This window comes from Anser cygnoides, chromosome 1, assembly GCF_040182565.1.
Source record: "Anser cygnoides isolate HZ-2024a breed goose chromosome 1, Taihu_goose_T2T_genome, whole genome shotgun sequence".
In the NCBI taxonomy this organism is placed as follows: domain Eukaryota; kingdom Metazoa; phylum Chordata; class Aves; order Anseriformes; family Anatidae; genus Anser; species Anser cygnoides.
The window spans coordinates 98,564,684-98,580,603 of NC_089873.1; the positions used below are offsets into that span (position 1 = coordinate 98,564,684).

The 15,920-nt window shown below is 45.4% G+C and overlaps 2 long non-coding RNA genes across 12 annotated transcripts in view; both read right to left on the bottom strand.

Annotated features, from left to right (window-relative positions):
• Positions 1-3,154: 3,154 nt before the first annotated feature.
• Positions 3,155-5,538, bottom strand: LOC106037260 (uncharacterized). The gene is made up of 3 exons (XR_001207900.3): positions 5,167-5,538; positions 4,562-4,654; positions 3,155-3,619 (listed from the first exon to the last, which is right to left on the bottom strand). It is a non-coding gene; the product is annotated as an uncharacterized lncRNA (long non-coding RNA).
• Positions 5,539-10,804: 5,266 nt separating this feature from the next.
• LOC106037673 (uncharacterized) overlaps positions 10,805-15,920 on the bottom strand; it is a 231,787-nt gene continuing 226,671 nt past the window's right edge. For 10 of the 11 annotated variants that reach the window (XR_010834215.1, XR_010834220.1, XR_010834212.1 and 7 more), the window contains one exon: positions 10,805-14,886. This is a non-coding gene — a long non-coding RNA (uncharacterized lncRNA). The remainder of the gene's footprint in view (positions 14,887-15,920) is intronic. The other variant, XR_010834216.1, reaches the window with a different exon arrangement.

Here is a 15,920-nt window from a genome sequence, read left to right on the forward strand (position 1 = left end):
GTTTCCCTAGCTCGTTTTTAGGATCTAGCCTGTAAGCATTTTTGAACGCACCTGACGCAGCTGCTGTAAGCCAGACCCTTCATATTTCTGGAGCTGGCTGCATTCCCGACAAGACCAGCTGGCTCTTCCCACCTCCTTAGCATAACACCCAAACACTGGCTGCCCTCACCCCAAACAACAAAGGCCAGGAGCCCACTAACCAGCCCACCCTTGCAGCTCACAGCAGCCACAACCCTTCCTACGGAACCCACCAAACCCAAGCAACTCCTCCTGCCAGACCTTTTGTAGCCCTCAGGGCTGCCAGATGGCCTTGCCCCCACCCTGCAGACAGAGCCCCTGATGGAGATGAGCCTCAGAACCTGCCCCCAAGGCCGAAAGGGCTCCTGCTGCTTCTAGCCCAGCGGGGAGAAGCCCTACCACACCTACAATTAACGAGGCACTTTGCTTCCTTAAAGATGTGCGAAAAGCTACCACAAAGGCTTATCTGCTCCTACCTGGGGAGGAATCACAGGCTCAGCCCCAGCTGAGCAATTACCGCATTGTAATCCTATAAACAACGGGGGCGTCGCCGCGCCAGCGGCCGAGGCTGCAAACCCAGCTCGTGCAGGCAGTGACCCCTTCTCGGCTCTCCTTGGTTCGGGCTTGGCTATGTTAATTTATTATTTAGCCAGAGGGATCGATTCAGACATGCAACCAGTTAAAAGGAGTTCTTGTGCCTCGCTCTATGTTTTCTGCATATTTAAATGCAAGTCATTGGTCAATTGCCAGCGTGGAGGGAGGATGACCTCACAGAAAAGCACCCTAAAGACATAATCTGACACAGATGATGTCATTTTTTAATAGCCTGGAAGAGGGGATGAGCTGCCTGCTCTTTGAGCTTTTCGTTAATTAACCGCCTTGCTGTTACTTTGTGCTCCCCCTGTTCACGTGTGTCTGCTTCTTTTTATTTCTGTGTTTTATTCTCACTTGTTTATGCCTTACTGTCTTTGTGATAACACCTCAAAGCCCTAGACTGAGACTAGCTTCCCACGGTGCAGAGCACAATACGAAACATAACGATATTCATATTTACACCTGAGCAAGGGTGACTCTTTCTGGAGTTCTCTTGGTTTTTATCCCAGTGGCTTTCAGCATGTAGTCCAAGCACTACTTCTAAGGCTCTGTGAAAAGTATCTAAAAGCAAGCCATGAACGGGCAGGTTAGAATCTCTTTGCAGGACTTGCATCTCTTTTGGGGGAAAATTAGAAAAAGCAAAAAATAGAGAAATAAAAATTATTTTAAAAAATTGAAAAAAAATACAATTATTGTATTGTAGTAAATAACACTATGGATTAATAGTAATAATAGTAATGTCATAACTGACCTATGCTTGCTTGCCAAGACCCTAAAAAAAAGTCATAGTAACTTGACTGTTTCTATCAACATTCAGATTCTTCAAAAACTTGTTATTTTGAAGCTGTATTTAAACTGTTAAAGCTCTAATTTTAATACCAAGATAAAGTATTGCCAACAAATTGATGATTAAGAACATTTCACCAAACTATGAGAGAAGCTAAATATCATTGCTACCCTTACTGATTACTATTATTTTCCATTAGACACTTACCATCATGTCATGGTATTTTTTTGTGTATAATTCCAGTCCTGGGCGCCAAAAGCGACCTTTACACTCCACACTATGCATCTTATCACCTAACCATGTACGCGTGTGCTGTACCACAAGCACTATAGATGTAAGAGGGACGTATAGAAAACAAGTTATTCCAGAACGGATAGCATCATCATAGTCAGAGCTCATCTGCCCTGTCCCTCAGCAGGGATCTGTGACTTGGCCATGAGTCCCTTGAACATATGACTGCAGCTTTGGGTCAGTTCAGAGCTCCTGCATCAAGGAGCATGGGAAGCAGCGTATATCCTGCAGTTCAGGACCTGGGTCTGGTTAAAAAAGCTAGTTGACTGCTAGGATCAGCAGAGTTTAACAAATCAGATGTGCTCCCACCACAACCCAGATTTGACTTTCCTCATGGCCCTCAATTTTCTCCTAATAGGACATAACAGATAACTGAATTTGATTAATGGCTGCAGATCTTTTCTGGCACCTACACATACCCTGACACATAACCATCAGTCTGTGCTGCCATTGCCACTGCCTCTACTTGAAAAGTTTGGGGAGGGGTAGGAGGTACGTCACCAGCACATGCACACCCAAGCACACACCACTGGACACTGCCTTGTGGCAATGCAATTTGCAGGCACAGGGTAGTGGATCTCAGAGGTGCAATCCAGCTCCAGTGGCTGTGAAGGCTAAGCCATTTTGCCATGGGTCATTTGTCCCAATGATGCCAGCAAATAAATCTTAAACCTTACAGGTCAAGAAACTTGTGTTTTTCTTTTATGTTGGTTCAGTGAAGTTCTAGTACAGGGGCTTCTGTTTTAATTCTAGTAATTACAATAATAATAATAGTTAATAGCCAGAGGAATAGCAGAAGCAGAGGCAGAGGTATTTGCAGTTTGTTTTGGCATTTGTTTTCTGAGCAGGAGAAGATAGGACTAGCAAAATCCACAAGGTGACACCAAATCAGTAGGGTCAAGCAAGGTTAAAGGACTCAAAAATTCAGGTGTGATGGGAGTTTCTTCATAAATCTGCTGGTTAGAAAGTCACCCTCAAGCTGAAAAGAAGCTTTCAGTGAATTCCTACTCTCAGAAAGAGTTGCCCTTCACTGGGTACTGATGAATCTTTCCTGTCAGAAAAGATTTATCCATGGGAAATAATTAAAAACAATTCAGAACTTTCTCCCTCTTGGAATGAATTAAATTACATTAAATTACATTAAGTAGCAGGGGGTTTTGTGCTATGTTTTTTTTTTCTTTGCCCCCAAGAACAAGAGACAGTTGTGCTTGCCACAGGGTCTTTTTTCACCCAAGACCTCTTCTTGCTGCTTTAAATGATAAACATTGTCCACAATACTGTAATAGTGCTAAGCATGGCATCATTTTCAGAAACAAAGTGTCTCCTTCCCTCTCATTCTTTTGCACATATGGCATCTCAAAAGGCAATGACAGACTATAAATTCACACCAAGGTTATAGAGCCATTCAACAGAGAGGAGGGAAAAGATGACTATTTTTTGATGGCTCTCCCTGTGAAGAAAACAACCAGTGCCATCATCAGACCCAGTCAGAAAAACAGTGATATTAGAACAGCATTTTTTTTGCTGTTGTTTGAAATGTTGTTCACAGCAAAGTCTAGTCTAGTGCTTTTGTGCCTGCAGTATGTTGCAGCTTTCTTTTTGGCTGAGGTTTGTTTAAACCAATAGATAATTCAGCTCTGTTTCACTTAAGGTCTCCAAGAAGTAGTGCTTTGTGTCGTTTGGATCCAGCCATAGTGTTAGGTGTCAAGTCCAACGTTGGACTTGGTTCTCTGTTTCAAGCTGCTCACTGACACCTGCAGAGCTTGCTTGGTCTGTATCAGGGATGCCTCTGTTAGATGCAACACCACAATACAGCTGTCTGGAAAGAGCCAACAGATCCCTCCAACACCAGGGCATCCTCTGGGTGCATCAAAGCCCATATTCCCAGCTCCTGGCCATGCACCATGCTGTTCCCCTCTGTTGCAGTGCCTGCAAATAAAGAAAAAGCATTTGTAGTTATGCCAGGGCATTAAAAATATCAATATAAATGGTGCATAGTTGAAAGTTAGGTACAGACACAACAAATGTGCAAAAGTCCTATGGTCCTGGTAGCCACACACTCAAAAAACTCCTTATAGCTATCTGGTAACAGAGAGAAACTCCAAAATAGCACCTGTGCCCTCTTTAAAGATCTTTTCCACTGCAAAATGGCAAAATTGTGTTCCACTGCAGAGCACATTGCAACGCCGGGCATGGAGACAGAAGGACAGCACCAGCTCAGATACAGGGGAGCTGTTAAGAGCTGAAGCAGGACCAGACAACCCTCTTCCCCGACTCTGGGGGTCCTGAGCGGGTATCTCCGCTGGCATGCAGCTCCTTGCATCGTGGAAGTGCCAGGCAGTGAGAACAGCTCTGCCCAGCACTCTGAGTCAGGCTCTCCTTCTCTGAGATTCATTTTCACTGGTCCTGTGTTTTGCAGTCCTTTTTTTTTTTTTTTTTAATTGGGGTAAATAGAATTGGAATGACAAGTGAAGAGTGATGGTTTCAATGGGCTATTTGTCTGGTGAGGAATTTGTGAAATATGTGTTTTTCTGTAGAGTGTGCATGGCTGTAAAGAAGGGCCAGAGTCAGCACAACCTCAGAGCGAGGGAGAATAAAGCATTCTAGTTTTGTGGCCATTGATCTGATGACACTGTGGGTAATGGATGGACAAGGTTAGTCTCAGAGTGTCTGATTTTTCTCAAATCATTGCTGGAGTCAAACTTAGGGTTGCTTCACCGTGCAATTCTGTATTTACTTCTATTAGAGCCTCTCATATCTTCACACTCACTTTGAATTTCCTACGCTTTTAGTGACTGATGGGTTTGGAAGCTTTGTTTAGAGAACCATATCATTCTGGAAAGATATTTTTACATGATTATTTTTGTTTACCTGAATTTTATTAATCTTCCCTTGCAGCCTTAGATCCATGTTTTTTATCTGAATTCTGTTTTTGTTGTTGATGTGTTTCAGATCTTCTGTTAGCTGTTTGGGAGAAAAATGCTAGTTGGGAAAAATCCTTTTTTCCTTTTTTTTTTTCACTGTTTTTGTTTTTTTTTGTTTGTTTGTTTGTTTGGTTGTTTTTTTTTTTAATCCATGGGAATAAAAGATGTCTGATCAGTGAAGTGAACCTACCTAACATAAACAGGTTTCAGGCCAGTTTGGAGCTGCATTACAGGAGCAGCTCTTCTGGGGTGATGCCTCCATAGGCAGGGAATGGTATAATTTGTTACGAGGTGCTACACACTGTGTGCCTCCATTAAAGGAACCTAAGAACGAAGAGCCGTGGCAGCCAGGAGAAAGCAGGAAAGTGGCAAACAAATTGATGCTTACAAAGAGAAAGGAAATACTTCAAAGCACTTATGCATTTCCATAGCACCACCTGCCACTAAGGACATGAGCCCCAGACTGCTAAGTCTGCCTGTAGCTTTGAAGTCCCCGTGGATGCCTTGCTGCTATGTAACTCCCAGATAACCACATTACTAAAACACTCCCACCTCCAGTTGCATCCTGCCAGAAGATGGTGTCCTATCCTATCAGACACAGGTCTCAGCACAGTGATCCAGGCATTCGTGACTGATTATTGCAGCTAATATCTAGTGAAGAAGCCAGGCATCCTGGAAAAGCTCCAGTTGACAAAACACAGTCTCTGGTCTCCCTGGCAACACAGATTACTGTGAGAACATCACCCTGCTGCTCCCTCGTTTGTATTGGCCACCAGTGAAGACAGAGTCACCTTCAAGGTCTCTGCCCCAATACTCGGCACCTGCCACGGGTTTTGTTTGAGCTGCTGAGGAAATGCACCTTGCTGCATAACCCTGTGGAAGCTGTGCAGGAGTAAGCAGGCGGTTGACTTGGAGGATGGGGTCTGTGTATGCTGGAGACGGGGTTTCTTTCCCTGGGCCTCAGATGCATTGCGTTACTCCCAGAGCAGTGAGAACAACCACATCGGCTCCTGCACGCTCCCTGGAGAACTCAGATCCCCAGCACAGCCCTCCATCAACGAGCTTTCTGCACCCACCCACGTGGGTGCAAAGCACAACACATCCACAAGCCCACTCATTAGCACACTTGTAAATCTAAACAAACAATTCACCCTATAAACTAATCAGGCTCTTTCCTCTACAGGGCCTACACAGGAGGGAAAAAAGGCAGAGAGCTTGTTATTTTTGCTTCTGTTTTCCAATACTTGGATTACACTCAGGCGCTGTACCTCTGACAGTGCTTAAATGACCAAGAAAGCTGCTGTGGTCAGAAGAATGATGTGGTCTCTGTCCGTATGTCACCCAGGGGATGGATACCTTTGTGCATAAGGAGAGACTCCCACGCCACCTCAAGCAGAGACACCTTTGCGCAACACTTCTTGGGGTTGTGAAACCATACCCCCAACTCAGCTCGCTGCTAAGCTGCCTTTAAATCTGTTAGCGGGTCCTGAGGAATGACCCACAAATCTTCTTTCGAATTTTTAATTAATTCCTTTCTGCTGAGTTCACTCCCCTTTTCTGCTGTGTTTCCATGAGCAATCTCACAAATCAGTTTACTGGCAGAGATGTTTGTAGACAAGGCAAATTTTAAGTCACTGTTGCATGATATTTGCAGAAAGTGCATTTTGAATGTGTTATTACAGGTCTTTCCACTGTCTCCATTAAAACACAATCCTACTGGTATAATGACACCTAAAACTTAGGCTCATGTTTGTACCCCAACCCTCTAGTAGCTGAAGAGAGGAAAGTGATAGCAAGAAAACCTTTCCATAAGCATACTTTTGCTTACAAGTGCCCCTGTGCTGGATCAGACCACAGGCCCTTCTGTACAGTTGCTTGCAACAACCATAAGAAGAAATTCAAAGAAATGTGTGAACAGATCAATTAGTTCACAAAAGACAAGCATGCCACAGTATAAACCCATTAGAGACTTTGCTGTTGCTACTGATATCACAGGGAAGTATTCAAGTATTAAGGCAGGTGGGATAATGTGACTGATCAGACAAATAGGTGGGTTGATGAGCCAGTGTCATCAAAGTCAAGGAATGTACACGTGCTTTTAACATACAATTATTCTCATGGAGAATGTCAAATGCTTTGCATAATTTTCGCTATAAACAATTTTCAACCCACAGCAGAATATATTTTTGCCTGAAAACACCGAGTGAACATAAAAATGATTACAAATTACTGGACACTGTGGCTTGAACATGAACAAATTGTTCATGACTTCAAAAGAAGATAATGTCTGATAGAGCAGGTCAGGTTTAAATAGAAACTGCATGCTTTCTATGAAAGAGCAAAGGTGGTTAAGCCACAGCAAGAAACTCTCACCTGAAGGAAAGGATTGGCCGTGTTTGGACATCTTGAAATCAACAACAGACCTCATTCAAAAGTCCCTTTTAGATAAACACAAATTATGTGTTAGTCAAAGGCAAATTCCTGGGCTCAGTCCAGGAGTAACTGGGTGAAAAGTAATAGCCAGTGATACTGGGAAGGTCAAAACAGCTGATCTAATAGTCAAATAGTCATTTTAGCCTTCAGCTCTGAGTCTGTGAGCGTACGATGGACACATGGTTCATCATGAAGAGTGGTGCACAGCCCCAGCTGATATAAATACACATTTGCACCAATTTGCACTTGATAAGCATCTGGCCAGGCTTGCTCAGCTGCACACTCTGGCATGCTGTGTAATCAAGTTTAAAACTAACAAATGACTGTAGCATACCAGAGCCCACGGGCCAGATGGTGAGTGGGGATTGCAGGAACCTTACCCGTGCACATGGCCCTAGTCAGAGCAGTCTTGCTCTTGTCCACAAATTATTCCTCATGCAAGCTGAGGACAGCAGACCCCCAGGGAGGTAAATTGCAAGCTTTGTTGTCTAAGGAGGACTTCTCTGGGTTATGTGGGGCTCTAGAAAGAGTGCTGCTTCACCCACAGTTATGCTGGAAGATGCATCCCCACCAGGATGCATGCACCATTCTCTGACCCAATGCCTGATCCGGACATATTTTCTTATGATGTATTTATGAGTTATTTTGGCCTAGATGATATAAAATTAAGTCCAACTGGGTTTCTTAAGCGCTGCACCAGGCTAGGGTAGTGACAGTGAACGTCTCCTTTCCTATTGTCTGAAAGCTAATCTCAAAGGGAAAATTCAAGTTACTCTCAATTTCTGCCTGTTTCCACTTGTCTCCCCATGTATCACGCTACTAGCGTTTCCCTGTTTCTGAGATACTTTTTATGTATGTGTAGGTTATCATGCTCACAGTAGTTGCTGTTTAACCAATCTCTCCAGACTTTATCCTTTTAATCTTTCTTTCTGAATCAATTCCTCCACTCTCTTGATCATTTCAGTTGCTCTCCTTTGAACAGCTCCTGTTTGTCAATAACTCTTCCTAATGACTCATGTGGAACAGGAAATATGTGAAACTTCAAGGCACACAAATCTCACGAGCAGCACAGGTTCTGAATGCAGGATCCCAGAGATTCATATGCAGATTCCTGAGTTAAGCCTCTGTCCTAACGCAAGAGCAGCTGCCTCTGGAGATTTTTTGAGCATCGCACCTTGTGTTTGGCCCTGCTGGCTGTTTCAGACGGAGCCTACGGGACAACCTGTGCGAGAAAGCCTGGCAGCGTGCTCACACGCTGAATGTGAGGACATGCCCAGGCCTCATTAGAAGATGTGCAGGAGATCTCTGTAGGTACGAGGATGTAGCCTGGTTTGAGAGTGGCCTCAGGGCCTGCAGGAAGAAACACCACAGTTATATCACTCAATGTGCATAGGAGAGTGGGGAACAGCCAGATGATGTGAGGCCATTTACTACAGCCACAACATGCTTCCACATGATGCATATGTATTCTCCCCACAGGTGGGGAGTAATGCTGAGGAGTAACACCGTGGATAAGGGGAAAGATACAGTCATTTAGCGAGGCATTTTCTAAAATATGGAAATCCAGCCCAAATTATAGGAATATAAGAGATTGTAAAGTGCAGCAGGGGAGATATAAAATGGAGATTAAGGAGGGTATAAGGAGCTTTGCTGAACAAATCATACCGTGGCAAATCCGTGCCCAGACTCTGTGGGCACCTGACTTCCCCCTGGGAGAAAAATGGTGCAGTTCTGCTGAATAAGAAGACGGGAGCTGGTTACAAAGGGGAGCTCGAGGTAGGGAGCCATCCCTCCCACAACACAGGAGCCATCACGCAGAGGCAGCCTTCCTAACAATGCACAGGACGTAAGCACGGTGAGCCATCATCTGGCTCATCCCAGGGAGGCACTCAGGGTATCTATAAAGTTTCCTCAGCCATTCAGGTAAAGCACACTCCTCAGACTGACAGTGCTGCAGCTCCATAAGTGTGGGGATACAAAGAGATTCCTCTCCCAGAGCTCTTCAGGCTCTGTGACTCCAGCTTCTGCTTAGGGTGGTGGTTTCTACCTATGCTGTTGTGAAAGAAGCTTGTTAGAGAAAACAAAAATCATGACAATAAGGAGCCAGGAGCCACTGCCCCCCATGAGTGTGCATTGCCTTGCTCCAGCTGATGCACAGCAACTCGTCCATTTGCAGTGGGGTAACTAGTAGGGTAGCTTTCTGAGGTAGGTGCCTGGGAGATGCCAGGTGAATGAGAAGGACAGAAATGTCCTGGTTCAGTGAGACGCAGGCTCAGGATGCCCAGCTGCCCTAACAAACCCTCATCCTTCCTGGGCCTGCTATAACGTGTAGTGTCTTCCAGGCTTGATCGCACATCACTCAGCGCATAAACCAACCTTTGGGCCCAACACTACCAAGCAGTATGTTAAGCTGCTGCTGGACTTGTGTGCAGCAGCTGTGAAGGTCAGCAAAGAGACCTTGCTGTCTGTAACACCAAATGGACGTTTTGCAGGCCTGATTTTCCTCTCTCATGATAGCCAAGGCTTGACCACATGTTATTCTGCCTTGGGGCTGGATGTGTCTCTTGTACTTTTGAACTGAAAGCACTCCATTGCAGCAGGAGAGATGCCTACGTGTGGGGAGAAGCAAACCATCTGCCCCTGCTGTGCAGAAAGGTGCTTGGGAGACCTCTTCTCCTGCACTGATGGATGTCTGCACTTCTGAGATCATTTCTGAGCTGTGTGTCTGTCATTCTGTGTAATTTTTTGTTTAGTAGAGCTTTGATATCAATTATTTCAAATGAGGTGGTTGAAAGTCACTGCCTGGCAAGGGCAGGTAAACAGACAGTGGCCATCAGTACTGACTTCAGGACTGCTTGGCTAATCCAGACATTTGAGGCAGGAGGGCTGATGTGTCAACAGCATAAAGTGTTTTGGTAACTGTAAAGGTAAAAGAGCCACTGCTAGTTCACCAAACCCAGTCACCTGCCGCCTTGGCCAATTTCTCACTTCATCCTTTCCTAGAGTGGGATCTGGCACGCGAAAAGCAGTGTTTTTTTGGACGGGGAGATGAGCATAAGAGTGGGAGGAGAGAGTAACTCTTGGATATTTGTGAAATTCCCAGGCTGAGAAGGGTCAGAGGCATGGGAAGATGACAGCAAATCAAGATGTGAACTTCAAAGTGGATGATAAACATCTGCGAATGCCTGAGAAACAGAGTTCAGAGTAGTTGAGCTATGAGCTATTTGAATGAGCAGGTAGTGCTCATTCAGACAACTTTTTGTACAAATGCCTGTGGGACTGAGGGGCCAGGCGGGGAGCGATTATTGTAACCATGTTTAACAAAGAAGCTAAAGATGATCCAATTACAAAATAGAGAGCCTTACCTCTAAACAAGGAGAAAAACAATGAAAAAAAATCATTAAAGATAGAGTTAGAAAGCTTCTAGACGAGTCTAACATGATAGAGATAAACCTGTCTGCCTGTTTCTGTAAGTGTGACTTGTGCTCCTCTAGCCTATTAGGATTCTGGGGAAGAGTTAATGAAATACTGGGCTGAGGAGAAGGGGTGGGGGGGATATAATTTATTTAAACTTTTCAAAAGGCTTCTGATACAGTCTTTCACAAGCAGCTATTAAAGAAATTTGTTACCCGTAGGGTGGTAGGCAAAGTCCTGACATGGATTAAAACCTAGATAAGAGGTAAGAAACAAAGGAAAGGAATAAGCGTCCAATTCTCTGCATGAAAGGAGGTTAATAGCAAGATGCTCCAGGGATCAGCATCAGGACCAGGGGTGTTCAATATGTTTATTAACGATCTAAGAGAAAGAGGAGAACAACACAGATACAAAATTTTGCTGATGGCACAGTTTACTTCTTGCAGGCAATTTATTGACTGCGTTTGACTCTCTTCTTGTGTTCATGGCTTGTCTATGAATAGATCACAAGTTTTACTAATAGGCCTATAAATATAATTGGAAGTATGGCTCAGTCTGGTGAACAGTACTGAGACTGATTGCAGGAGGAGACCTACAGGCACTGGAACATCAGCCTGGGGATGGATGCAGAGACAGAGAGCAAGCAAGCTTCAGCATTCAGCGCTGGCCCCTCCATCAGCTCTGTAAAGTCCTGGTTCCTGTAACTCTGCCTGTGTCTTCTGTCACTGCCTGCTGATGCACAGGAACAGCCGTGGTGTAAGCAGTGTTAGCAGACTCACACATTCTATTGTCACACTATTTCTTTTTTACCTTCCTGTAAGGCTTGGATCTGCTATGGATTCATCTGAGGTCATGGTCATTTGCCAACCTCCTCCCTGAGCCTGTACATTTTTGGGGGAGTGTGTGCTCATGCATGCACTTTATCTGTATCACTTCTGCATTTCTAAGTAAGTCCCAATTTGGCAGATCCTTCACCATGCAGCCAAGCTTTTTGCTGCAAACTTGAGGAATCAAGCACGTGCTCCACCACATCGCTGTTGTGCTGCCAGAGGTGCTCTCCTACAGCCGTGCCCTGCGCCCTGCCCCATCCAGCTCCACCTTCCACACCGCCTCCTCCCGCTGGCCTTCCACTGGCTCCTAGTCCCTATTCATCACGCTGACTGAAGCACTCAGCTCCTCGCAAGGTAGTTATTGTAGGCAAGTTAAAAGTCCTCCTTCACAGTCACTGCTGCCACATAAGTTTGTTCAACTCGCTGTATTAAAGTCATTAGTGCCAGGCAGCCCTGGAGAAATGCTTTATATCGTCATTTTCCTCTACAGTACGGCGACCATTTTTTACACAGTTGAGGTCTCTGCCACAGAGTTCCTCAGCACATGCTTAAGGCTGCCTGTATTTACATCCTTTTCCAGACAAGAAACATCTTAGAGACATTATTAGAGAAAACCACGTCTGAGTGCTTTCTTAAATTGGGGCTTTTTTGAATTAATTGTTCTCCATTTGATAATCACCCACTTGTAGCCCAGGGCTACCACCAGAAGCCTCTTTCTCCCTCCCATCTGTGGTCATCAAATTTCATTGTATGTCAGCCTCCCACAAAGGAAAAGGGGACGCAGGTAACTTTCTCTCTGACCAGCTCAGGAGACAGAGCTCCTGTGCCGCTGGTCCCAGCTTTGTGTCAGCATGACAGATGACAAACAGCTCGATCGGTACAGTGGCTGTGAACACGGAGGAGGAGTGCTAGTCGGTCTGTATGATTCCTTGGCACGAAAGGTGTTACTGCTGAAGAAGAATTTCCCAGATGACATCTGATTCGGCAGTTCCTCTGTTGTGACGCTGACGACTTGGAGGGTGATGCCCACCCTTTCTCCCACCTACCAGCAGCTACCGGGGAATGAAATGAGGCAAAGGGGCACTCCAGGCACAAGTGTATTCAAGGACCAGCAGCAGCAGGGATGACGTGGTTGTACTCACAGCAATGAAGTTTGGTGTTTGAAGGCAGCAATTCTTCGTGTGAGCTGCTGGCGTTGTCGCTTGACACTTCTCACCAGCTGGTGAGTAGGAAAAAGTGTTCTGGTGTCACTGGAAAATAAGTGGCTGCAGCGTGTAGACGAGTTGCTGGAGGTTTTGTAATGCCGTTTTCAGTCTTTTATATATATATGCAATCACAGATGAGCAAAATGGCCTCCATCTCAAAGCTACTCTGTTCTGTCAGAAACAAGCTGGAGCAGCCAGGCGGTCGCTTGACTAATGACACAAAGGGAAGGTGCTAAGAAGGCAAATGCAATCCTAACTCAAGCTCAGCATGTTGCAAACAAATTGAGCTGGTGTGATAAAGTTGTGAAGAAAAAGAGGTTTTCCTATTACTTATACAGCAGTCCTAGACATGGGGGTAACAAGCAAGCTGGAAATGGAAATTCCCATTGATGAGAAGAAATTTGATATTATTGCCATCGGCGAAGCCTGCGGGGATTAGTCACATGGCTGAAATGCTTAACAGTCTAGTTACAGACGCTTAAGGAAAAATAGAGTAAAGGCACAGGGGTGATGCTCAGCATAAAAGATGCCACTGTGGTATTTTAGTTCCTTGATTCTTCAGAGCAGAGACCAGTTCTCATGTTTACTTGCAGAAACTTTCAGAGGATTACTGTTGGGGTCTTTCAGCCACTTCTAAATTAACTGATGGAAAATAATGATTCTGCTCCTTTCTGTAGCATATGGAAATACAAAAAGAAAAAAAACAGTTATTATGGCAGGACTTTAATTTGAAAGCATTTTAGGGGTTTTATGCAGCCAATAGCAAACATCATCAGTGCTTCTGAAGTGTGGAGATGATCATTTTCTACAGTGAAATCATTGTAGTCGGGTTGAGGTAAAAGTCTAATGTCGTTCTCATTAGGAAGGACAACGAATGATGAAAGGCTGGTCTGGAAGCTGCTGGTTGCCTCTGAAGGATGGGTTTCAAGTCAATGAGGGATTCAGGCTGAGAAGGACAGATGAGGAAATCAGTATAAAGTAACAAAAACTACAGACTTACCAAACGTATAAGAACTCATTACACTGATACCCACAGGCTTGATAGGAAAGAGCGTAGGAACCATAAATAAAGAGAGGGAAACATTCAGGACAATTATAAATAACTTAAAAGAATGATAAGCTCCTGGACTGCAAATTGGCACGAGGAACTATTCAATGATCCATGCTTAACAGGATGATTAGTGTATGACTGGTTAATAACAGTGCACGGAAATGTCACTGGGAAAAGTAGAGGTATGCACCTGCATAAGCTTTTGGACAACATTAACAGTAAAAATAGGTGCTAAAGTGCTACAGAAAGGGTTGCTTTTGCATTTGCAAGTGTCCCTGCACCTGCACATGCACATACAAAAGCAATTGCATGTGTCTGTCCAGATGATCACAGGGCTGATAGAGTTAATAAAAGGTGATACTCACAGGATGCTTGTTCAAACCTGTTGCAGAAGCTGGAAGCCGTTGGGAGCAGCTACAGGGACCAGTGATCATGATTTGATTACTCTCAGTATGAGCAGAGGAAGATGGTGCCAAGCAATAATATATATATACTTGGCCCTCTGCAAAGGCTAACTTCTCAAATGTCAGAAGTAAAATTTATTAGGGGAGAGAGTACAATATCTATATGTATTTGTATAAATACTCATTTATGTATGAATGAGAATTGGGAGTTCCTTCAGCAAAGTTTATCAGAGGCCTCAGAGGCCACCGTGACACAGTCATGTAAGAGGATGACAGTGGAGGAAAACTCAATAGGGCTGAGTAGTGAGAGAAACTAAAGATCACTCCACATTCAATCTACTCCACTTCATATAGATAATGGAGAGAGCAGCCTGAGTCATGAGAGGATGAGGAGCTGTCCCTGTGGTGGGTCCGTGGCCAGGAGAGAGGGAACCTGGGCCACCTCTGGTCTCTGGTGGGTGGTAGGGATGGTGGGGAGGGGAAGGGGGTGGTTGAGGTGGCCTCTTTGCTATGCTGAGGGAGTGGAGGAAGTTTATGCCCCTCCAGTTGCTGAGCTGGTGCTGCCAAGTGTCACACTAAGAGGCTCTTGTGGCCCTGACATTTCCGAAGTGTCTTTTCAGGCCTTCACGTCAGAGCTGACTCGCGCCCAGGCAGACAGGATCTCTCCCACGTCCAATTACTCACGGCAGCCTGTGCGTTTGCTTTGTCACTCGACCTCATTCCCCTTCCTTTCCCGGAGGCAGAGGTGCTTCAGGCAGCGGAGGGATGCTGTCCATCCAAGGCTCAGATGCCTCCGTCCTCTCCTCGTCCTCTCACAAGCTCCACAGAGTGGTGGGAAGGGGATTAAGCCACTGGGTCCATGTCCACCCGCTCCCACGGATTTCCTTGGAAGTACACAAGGGATTCTGATTTCTACACAGCGCCGCATGCTAGGCCTACAAGACACAGCAGGGAAGGAGAGAGAGAATAAATGCGTGCTCAACCGAGACCTGGAGTACTAGCCTAGGGCTTTGCACTTGGCAGATCCACATCTCAGAAGAAAACTTTGTGGTGCTATTACCAGTCAGCACTTCTCCCTCACTCCCTCACTCTCTCCCTTTCATCTAGGTTGCTGCAGTTGCATTTAATGACACAACAGATGTATTCATTTGCATCTTTATATGGATCTCTAAGCTCTACAAATGGGTGGGTGGGCGTGACCCCATTTTCCCAAATTATTCAGCACCTTTCAGTTATGCATTTCTCTCTTTTCTAATGTCTTTTTGAAGCACATGCAAGCAGCAGTGGGGAATTACTCTGCCGTTTTCGCTTGAGCATCTGGGACCTGATCATTCCTCTGGCTGCCTATGTGAATCTCCCTTAGACAGCAGGAGCCACGGAGATGTCTGTGCATGGGTGGACTGCCTCCTCCACCACGTACACATATTTCCTGAGGGGGGGGAAGGCACAGATTTATCTAATAAAGCCCAAAGACAGCTATGGGGAAGAAATCACTGAAAAAAAAAAAAAGCGACACCCTGTCTATTTATCGAGGGTGATGACAGCTCTGTTGCTGCCATCAAGAGATCCGTAGTTGCGTTTATGGGATGTGGGTGAGTTAAAATATTTCCCTTCACCGTCTGAAGGCAGTGTTTATGTGAAGCTGCTTGAAGCACGCTCCATGCCGATGACTAAGGGGATGCTACCGCCAGCGTGGAAGACCTGTGAGCATGGTTGGGTGCTGGGGTGTGTTCTTCAGAGCTTCCTCTGCACCAGTGCCCAGGTCCTCAGCCCTGAGATGGGGGTACCCAGCTACAGCAAGAGGGTTTAAATGGGTGGGGAATATGCCAGCACACAGGGCTGGGTGCCTGGGAAAGCACACCATGCTGTGTTTCTCCTGCGTCTGGAGCACAGCATTGCCACCTCTGCCTGGCCAGCTGCACAGACTGGGGCCAGCAGGAAGGGAGATGAGGAGAAGAGAAGAGAGGAA